We start from the raw sequence: 9,241 nt of genomic DNA, 5'->3' as shown, positions 1-9,241 counted from the left end.
AGTCACTCAGTCTTTCTGTACCCCCTTTATCTCATCCACCCCATGGGAGTATGTCTCCTGTACCGGGAGCTGTGAAGGGAGAATGGCAGATGAGTATGGGGCCTGATGCGACGCAGACACGCAACCCTTACCAGCCCATGACCCACTGGTGGGCACCTTACAGGCTGCCTCTTCATCCTGCCCATGGTGCTAATTTAGAGAGAGGGAGATTGGGATGCCCTGCTCAGAAATGCTCTGTTCACAGCACATCAGATACGTACAGCTGACGGCCGGGAGTCTGGACCCCTGGGTTCTGACTGCAGCTCTGCCGCTACCTGCCCGCGGTTCTGTGCATTCACTGGTTCATTCAGCAGCACTGGCCAAGAGTCTGCTCTGTGTTGAGCATTGGTGCTAGGGAGGCAGACAGGGTCTCTGGCAGGGCCTGCAAGTATAGTTGTATGGGGTGTCTGCTGCCCAAAAGAGGTGATGATCCAAGCAAAGCACCTTGAGAAGAAGGGACTTTTTTGTTTTTTTAGTTCTCTAAGGAAGAGCTTTCTTAATAATTGGCGCAAAGGCACTTTGTGAGTGAATGGGGATCCTGATGTTGCCTGGGTGAACTTTCTAGGTGAGCAAGAAGATACTCTTCTTCTCAAGCCTCAGTGAGTCCTGTGATCCTATCGTCCGAATGTACCCTGAGCCCACCTGCCTCTCTGCCCCCCACATGTGTCCAGGCCACTGTCTCACCCTGATCATGATGGTGGCCTGACTGGCCTCCCTTCTCAGGTCTAGGAGCCAGATTGCCAGAGCTCAGACCTTGGCCCCAAGACATAGGGATTCTGCAGCCTCGGTCAGCTCACTTGGGCTCTCTGTGCCCCAGCTCCTCACCTGTAAAGTGAGGAGAAGCCCCTGTTGACACCATGTGGCTGCTTGAGGACTGGGTGCTATGATAATATGTGGGAAGCCTTTAGCGCAGTGCCTGGCAAATCACTGAGCTGCAGGATCATTGCTTCATTAGCTGTGTTTCCCCAGGTGTTTCCTTACAGTCTGTTCTCCTACAACATGAGAAAAAAAAAAATGACAAGATCATGTCACTCCCTGCTCAGAACCCTTCAGCAACTTCTCCCAACTTGGAGTAACTCCGCCCCTTTCTGTGGCCTCCGAGGCCCTGCAGGAGCTGGCCCTGGCCCTTCCCTGTCTCACTTCTTCCTCTCTCCCCTTGCTCCCTTGGCTCAGCCTTCCTGGCCCCTACTCTTCACCATATTTCCAGCCATCTCCTGCAGCAGAGTCATTTTGCACTGGCTGTTCCTTCTGTCTGTGAAGTTTCTCCACCCTCATCCGCTCAGTGGACACCTTCTCAGAGAGACCCTCCTTGACCAGTCTGTCGGAACTAGTCCCTCCCCTCCCTGACTCCCTCGAGCCCCTTCCCTTAAGACTTGGCCTCTACCTCATTCCCTGTTCGTTTCCCGACTCTGCCTCCTGGACTGGCGGCTTCATGAGAGCAGGGACCTTGTTTGGTCTACCTGGAGTAATGCCTGGTCCAGAGTAGATGCTCAAAGAATGGAACCAGCATAATAAAGTGAGATGGGTGTTAGGGTAAGGTGGGGAGGACCCTGGTCTCCTTAGAAAGTCCTTGATGGAAAGGCATTGGCACTGAGGCTTCTGTCCTGGGCCTGCCATGTGGTCCCCTGGCAGGTTGCTTCACCTTCCTGGACACCAGTTTCCCCTTCTCTTGGCTGGACTGGTGTCCTGAAGCTGGCTTTCATTTAGACGGGTGGGCTATCCTTGCCAGGTCTCCCTTGACCTGGTTATGTGCCACCTTGTGTCTTGCTAGCTGCTGGCATGACACAAGGTCACACACGGCTTGTAACAGCCAGGTGTGCACATCTCTTCCCAAATCCAGCTTCATAGGCATCTCTTTGGCAGCTTGAATTTGGCCATGGTGGTAGTATTTCTTTTCTTTTTCTGTTTCTTTTCTTTCTTTCTTTCTTTCTTTTTGAGATGGAGTCTCGCTCTGTCCCCCAGGCTGGAATGCAGTGACTCGATCTCGGCTCACTGCAATCTTCGCCTCCCGGGTTCACGCCGTTCTCCTTCCTCAGCCTCCTGAGTAGCTGGGACTACAGGAGCCCGCCACCACACCCAGCTAATTTTTTGTATTTTTAGTAGAGACGGGGTTTCACTGTGTTAGCCAGGATGGTCTCGATCTCCTGACCTCGTGATCTGCCCGCCTTGGCCTCCCAAAGTGCTGGGATTACAGGTGTGAGCGACCGCACCCAGCCTGGTGGTAGGATTTCTACAGATATCTACAAACACTACAAAATCAATCTCTCCCCTCCCCAGAAGAGAGGGCATTGTTCAAGTTACCAGCACATAACTGATCTGGAGCCTTCACAAGGCCAGGCAGTTGGTCAGTCAGCCTCCACCATGACTGAGGGCTTCCTGAGTGCAATGGCGCTGTCCGTGGTGCTGACCTGTTGTGAGCGCTTGCTGCGTCGAGGTCAGCATCTCCACCTCCCACCCCACTGTCACTATTTGCTATGTTACACGGTGTTCTGAGCACACTGCCCATGTTAACTGGTTGAATTTTCGCAACAACACAATGTGGTAGGCATTATTAATATCCCCCTTTTACAGATGAGGAAACAAAGCCACAAGAAGTTTCAATAATCTACCCAAAGTCAAACGGGGAAAGGGGGTGCCAGGGCTGGGATTCAGACTTAAGCCGCCTGGATGCAGAGCCATGCACTTAACTGTCATGCTACACTGCCTCTCAGGCATGATGGTAACAACCCCAGTTGCAGCCTGCCTGGCGCTGGGGTGAACAAATGCAGGATGCCACCGGTTGCATTTCACTCTCATGACCACTGACCAGGTGGGGGCTGTCACTGTCCCAACTCTGCAGAATGGAGAGGGGCTCTGAGAGGTGGGCTCCTTTGCCGAAAGACTCTCTGAGCCCAGTGTCCTTCTGATGGCCTGCCCAGCTCTGTTGAGACAGCCATATTTCTTGGTTCTTGCTGTAGGTCCTGTGGAAAGACAGGCCCAATTGCAGGATAGATTGGAGGTTATTTTGCGATGAGCATGGCTGTCAGTAGCTGTATGGCAGTCCTCATGTTTGCCCTGCAGGTGGCATAGTAGAGGTGTGCAACCCTGGCCTGCCTCCTGTCCCTTCCTGATCCTCACGTTTGCCCTGCAGGTGGCATAGTAGAGGTGTGCGACCCTGGCCTGCCTCCTGTCCCTTCCTGATCCTCACGTTTGCCCTGCAGGTGGCATAGTAGAGGTGTGCGACCTTGGCCTGCCTCCTGTCCCTTCCTGACAGACCTCCCTGGCATTTCTAGAACTCACTCCCTGTTAAAATCCTCTTGACCCCAGTCCTGAGCCCCAGACCCTTGGCCTGCTTCCCTCTTCAGGATGGGTCCTGCCACTTCCAGCCTCATGTCAGGACCCCTGTACCCTCATAGCTCACACTCCATCACCCTGGAGCCTCTCCCTCCCTCTTAGAACCCTTAGAACTCCTCTCCTTTTGGACAGAACCCATGCTCCCTCCAAGTCCTGCTGGTGCCGCATCCTCTCCAGCCTGGCTCTCGCCCTTTCTGCCTCCCTCCCTCATGCTCAGCCACCCAGCCTCTCACACCTCTGAGCCTTGCACTCCCACTCTTCAAGCCTCTCACCCCCTCCAACACACACACACACACACACACACACACACACACACACACACACACACACACCCAAACACTTTCCCACCTGCTGACTCTGCTGGGATAACTCCTACTCACCATGGGCTTCAGAGGACCTTTCCCTGACTCTACACCATCTCAGGGTCTCATTTTAAATCTCTGACATGAGCACCTGTGTCTCTCTTAGGCCACTGATCGATCATGGAGCTAAATCTGCTTCCCTGCCAGGCTGGGAGCCCCGGCAGTCAGGGCAGCGTCTGGTCTGCTCCTTCTCAGTGCTGTGGGGGTACAGCTGCCTGGGTGCACATCCCATCTCTGTCCAACCTTGGATTCCCTCTCCCAGTTCTTGGAAACCAAGGCATGCCATTTGCCATAGACCCTCCTAGTCCTCCCAGGGGGTGACAAGCACTGTACCTTTTGCATCCTGCTTAGTCGTATGCTTTTTTCCCCAGAGGGAGAGAAAACTCTGATTGGGAATTCTAATTTAACTAACTTCAATTTAACTGTAGCCATGTGCTGGGTCCTGTGACATATGTCATCTGGTGAAATCCTCATTACAGCCCTGCAAAGCAGAAGTTACCAACCCATTCTACAGATAAGAGAAGCAGAGCACAGAAAGGCTGAGTTTTCAAGAGGTCACACAGATGTTAGGCAGTGGGGCTGGACTTTCAGGCTCTGGGCTTTGTGATTCAGAAGTCAGGACTTCCTTTTTCATAGCTTGGTTGATTCTGTTCTAAGCACTTACGAATCACCTGAGCTGGGCCGTGGCAGAGCTGTGAAGATGGGCCATCACACAGAGAGCGTGCAGGGCTCAGTGGCTTGTGCAGTGAGTGGTGAAATAGAACAGCACCTTTCCCATGGTTCCAGCAAGCTGGGTTCTGCTCCCCAAGAGGAATTGCATCATCATTAAGGTGTTTTGAGCGGAGCAGGGAAGGAGGCTGTTACAGGCTAGATTGTGTCTGCCCATCCCCATTCATGTGTTAAACCCTAACTCCCAGAACCTCAGAATGAGACTGTATTTGGAGACAGGGCCTTAAAGGGGTGATTAAGTTAAAATAAGGCTGGTAGGGTGGACCCTAATCCAATCTGACTGGTGGTCTTATAAGAAGAGGTGATTAGAACCCACAGAGAGATGCTAAGACGCAGGAATGAGAATGTGAGGACACAAGGAGAAGGCAGTCCCCTTCAAGCTGAGGAGATGGGCCTCAGAAGGAGCCATCCCTGCTGACACCTTGTTGTTGGACTTCGGGCCTCCATAGCTATGAGAAACACATGTTGATAAGCCACTCGGTCTGTGGCATTTTGTTACAGCAGCTAGGAATCCTCCTGTAGGGTCTGACATGCCTCGGTCTGAGTGCATGTTCATGCATCATGAGTGCATCATGCAGCTCATGTTTGTAGTCAGGTCCTCTTTTGGAGAAGATTTGCTGAAAAAGTAGTTTTTCAAGACGACCTCCGTGTGCAGGAGGCCTTCTAGGGCACCTCCACATCCAGAATCCCTGGTGAGTTCATGCGGGAGGCCTTTCGTGGCTCTTGGCGGGGCTGCCTCCATCCCTAACTCCAGTGGCTGCTTGGTTGCCATGGCGACAGCTTCCTCCATCCTGAGAGCAGGCTCCTGCCGAGACATCTGGATGAGCCTCACTGTGCTCGGTGAAATTGGTGGAGCCCAAGGCTGCAGCCCTCTCTGTCTTGGATCCCTGCCCTGCACCCAGCGTCCCCCTTGCTGAGGACACAAGCCAGTCTAGCCAGCCTGGCATCAGGGTCCTTGGGGTGCCGACCCCATGGGGAAAGCTGTAGATGGTGTGGAAATGAGTTTACTCCAGAACTGCGGGAGGGAGGCTGACTGGAAGTTAGGGAGCCAGGATTTCAGTCCTTACACTGCCAGGGCTCCGTGTGGCCCTGGGCAAATCACTGCTGGCCCTGGGCCTCCCTCTCCTCCTGGGTGGGGTTGGCACCTGGGCAGTTCCTGCCTGCAGGGGTGGCCTCTTTGCCTGGCCTATGGTGGGGCATGGCTCTCTGGGGTTATTACCACGTCTCAAAGTTCAGTTACTTGCTGTGGTTTTTAGATTAGCTTGTTGTGGGGTCTCCACTGGGGCCCATCATGATGTGAACGAGTACTTGCACACTGCTTTGGCGTTTGTGGAGTGCTTTGCATACCTGCTCCTCACTTGAGCTCCTTGCTGGACCGAACCAGTGATGCTTCTTCATTTCACATACCTGGCTTTATTTCCAGTCAGCAGAGATTTGCCCCGTAGAGGAGCAAGCAGCCCTTGATTCCTGTGCCCATCTTATAGGAGAGGACGACCGGGGTACAGACTGGTGCAGTTTGGCTGCCGTGGCTCCTGGAGGTGCAGCCACCTCCTCCAGCCTCATGTGGGGCTGGTGTGGCTGAGCTCGCGTGGCTGGGCTCCAGAAGAGCAGGCCGTGCCTCTGGTAGCAGGAGATGAAGGAGTTTCTTTTTTTTTCACAGGTGAAATAAATTTTAATGATACAATTATTTTAGTAATAAAAATCGTAATAATACAATTTATTTAACTAAAGATACCCCAAATATTATCATTTCAACATTGGCACTAGCTACATTTCAAGTGCTCTTTTTTTATTATTATACTTTAAGTTCTAGGGTACATGTGCACAACGTGCAGGTTTGTTACATATGTATACATGTGCCATGCTGGTTTGCTGCACCCATTAACTTGTCATGTACATTAGGTATATCTCCTAATGCTATCCCTCCCCCCTCCCCCCACCCCACAACAGGTCCCAGTGTGTGATGTTCCCTTTCCTGTGTCCAGGTGTTCTCATTGTTCAGTTCTCACCTATGAGTGAGAACATGCGGTGTTTGGTTTTCTGTCCTTGTGATAGTTTGCTCAGAATGATGGTTTCCAGCTTCATCCATGTCCCTGCAAAGGACATGAACTCATCCTTTTTTATGGCTGCATAGTATTCCATGGTGTGTATGTGCCACATTTTCTTAATCCAGTCCATTACTGATGGACATTTGGGTTGATTCCAAGTCTTTGCTATTGTGAGTAGTGCTGCAATAATCATACATGTGCAGGTGTCTTTATAGTAGCATGATTTATAATCCTTTGGGTATATACCCTGTGATGGGATCTCTGGGTCAAATGGTATTTCTAGTTCTAGATCCTTGAGGAATCGCCACACTGTTTTCCACAATGGTTGAACTAGCTTACAGTCCCACCAACAGTGTAAAAGTGTTCCTATTTCTCCACATCCTCTCCAGCACCTGTTGTTTCCTGATTTCTTAATGACTGCCATTCTAACTGGTGTGAGATGGTATCTCATTGTGGTTTTGATTTGCATTTCTCTGATGACCAGTGATGATGAGCATTTTTTCATGTGTCTGTTGGCTGCATAAATGTCTTCTTTTGAAAAGTATCTCTTTATATCCTTTGCCCACTTTTTGATGGGGTGGTTTGATTTTTTCTTGTAAATTTGTTTAAGTTCTTTGTAGATTCTGAATATTAACCCTTTGTCAGATGAGTAGATTGCAAAAATTTTCTCCCATTCTGTAGGTTGCCTGTTCACTCTGATGGTAGTTTCTTTTGCTGTGCAGAAGTTCTTTAGTTTAATTAGATCCCATTTGTCTATTTTGGCTTTTATTGCCGTTGCTTTTGGTGTTTTAGTCATAAAGTTCTTGCCCATGGCCTATGTCCTGAATGGTATTGCCTACGTTTTCTTCTAGGGTTTTTATGGTTTTAGGTCTAACATTTAAGTCTTTATTGCATCTTGAATTAATTTTTGTATAAGATGTAAGGAAGGGATCCAGTTTCAGCTTTCTATATATGGCTAGCCGACTTTCCCAGCACCATTTATTAAATAGGGACTCCTTTCCCCATTTGTTGTTTTTGTCAGGTTTGTCAAAGATCAGATGGTTGTATATGTGTGGTGTTATTTCTGAGGCCTTTGTTCTGTTCCTTCGGTCTATATCTCTGTTTTGGTACCAGTACCATGCTGTTTTGGTTACTGTAGCCTTGTAGTATAGTTTGAAGTCAGGTAGCATGATGCCTCTACCTTTGTTCTTTTTGCTTAGGATTGTCTTGGGAATGGGGGCTCTTTTTTGGTTCCCTATGAACTTTAAAGTAGTTTTTTCCAATTCTGTGGAGAGTCATTGGTAGCTTGATGGGGAGATGAAGGAGTTTCCATAAAAACCTCTGCATACCCAAGGACTATACGGGAGGCCTGTGTGGATCACACCTCCTGTGTCCTTGGCAGGGATGGCTGCAGACCTCACTCTTTGGTGGAAGAAACCCCGTTTTGCTGACTCCCCCAGGTGTAGGCTCTGAGCTCCCAGGGGTGGTCTGAACAGCTGGGGGCACCCAGCACCCCTACCCCAACCCACCAGGGTGAGGAGCTCCTTGTACTGTGGATGGAGGACCGGAATAGGCCCACCTGTCCCTCCAGGGCTGCACTTGCTCCATCTGACATTGAACCTGGGGCTGTGTGCAGTAAAGAAGGGAGGCTGTGTGACCCAAGCAAGACTGCACCCCCTCCTCTAGGCCTGGGGCTGTGGGTGGCAGGGCAAATCCACCATGTATGGGGCTTTCTGGGCACATAGCCATCCTTTGTTTAGCTAGCACCTCTGGCTGGTTTTCTGTTACAACAGCAGAGTTGAGTCGTTGCAGTTTCGATAGAGATCCTACATCTCGCTGGGCCTGAAATATTGACTCTCTGGCTCTTTGCAGAAAATACTTGCCAACACCTGTGAATGTTTGCTCTCGGCCACTGGAAGGAAAAGGGAGTTCATTTCAAGACATGGGGGGCTGGAGCCAGACAACTGCCAGGTCCCCGGGCCCCTCCAGGGACCTGACAGCCCCTCCTTGCCCAGGACCTCACTGTCCCTGTCTCATGCCTATGGCTGCAGGTGCGTTTCTCCTCCTGCTCCCTGCGCCTCAGATGACACAGAGTCCAGAGATGCTGAGAGACTGGCCTGAGGCTCCACAGCAGATGAAGGGCAGATTTGAGGCTTGGACCCGGGGTCCCTGGTAGCCAGGCAGAACAGGCCTGTCATCTGGCAGACCTTCTCAGCAGCTCACCTACAGAGCACCCACTCTGAGCCTGGTCCTGTTCTCAGCGCTTCATGTAGACTACCTTACCCCATCCTCACCTGGTAGCTGCGGAGTGCATTTGCTCTTCTGAAGTTAGGGAAACTGAGGCACAGAGAGGTTCAGAAACTTGCCCAAGGATACATAGCTAGCAAACAACAGAGCTGGAGCCACCCCCAGATCGTCATGGGGCAGGGATCGCACTCTGGAGCCACAGAGGGTGTGTGGAAGACTCAAGCCCAACTGAGTCCCAGCCCTGGTCTGACCCTTCTCTCCTTGTCCCTGAGCAGTTAGCTTCTCCTCGCCGAGCCTCTGTTTCCAATGTAGAAGGAGCACACCTCACTCACAGAAGGCAGAGGGGCCGGGCGCGGTGGCTCAAGCCTGTAATCCCAGCACTTTGGGAGGCCGAGATGGGCGGATCACGAGGTCAGGAGATCGAGACCATGCTGGCTAACACGGTGAAACCCCATCTCTACTAAAAAATACAAAAAATTAGCCGGGCGAGGTGGCGGGCGCCTG

The sequence above is a fragment of the Macaca nemestrina genome, chromosome 3, assembly GCF_043159975.1.
Source record: "Macaca nemestrina isolate mMacNem1 chromosome 3, mMacNem.hap1, whole genome shotgun sequence".
Classification (NCBI taxonomy): domain Eukaryota; kingdom Metazoa; phylum Chordata; class Mammalia; order Primates; family Cercopithecidae; genus Macaca; species Macaca nemestrina.
The sequence above is the reverse complement of the archived record's forward strand: the minus strand, read 5'-3'. Positions refer to the sequence as shown.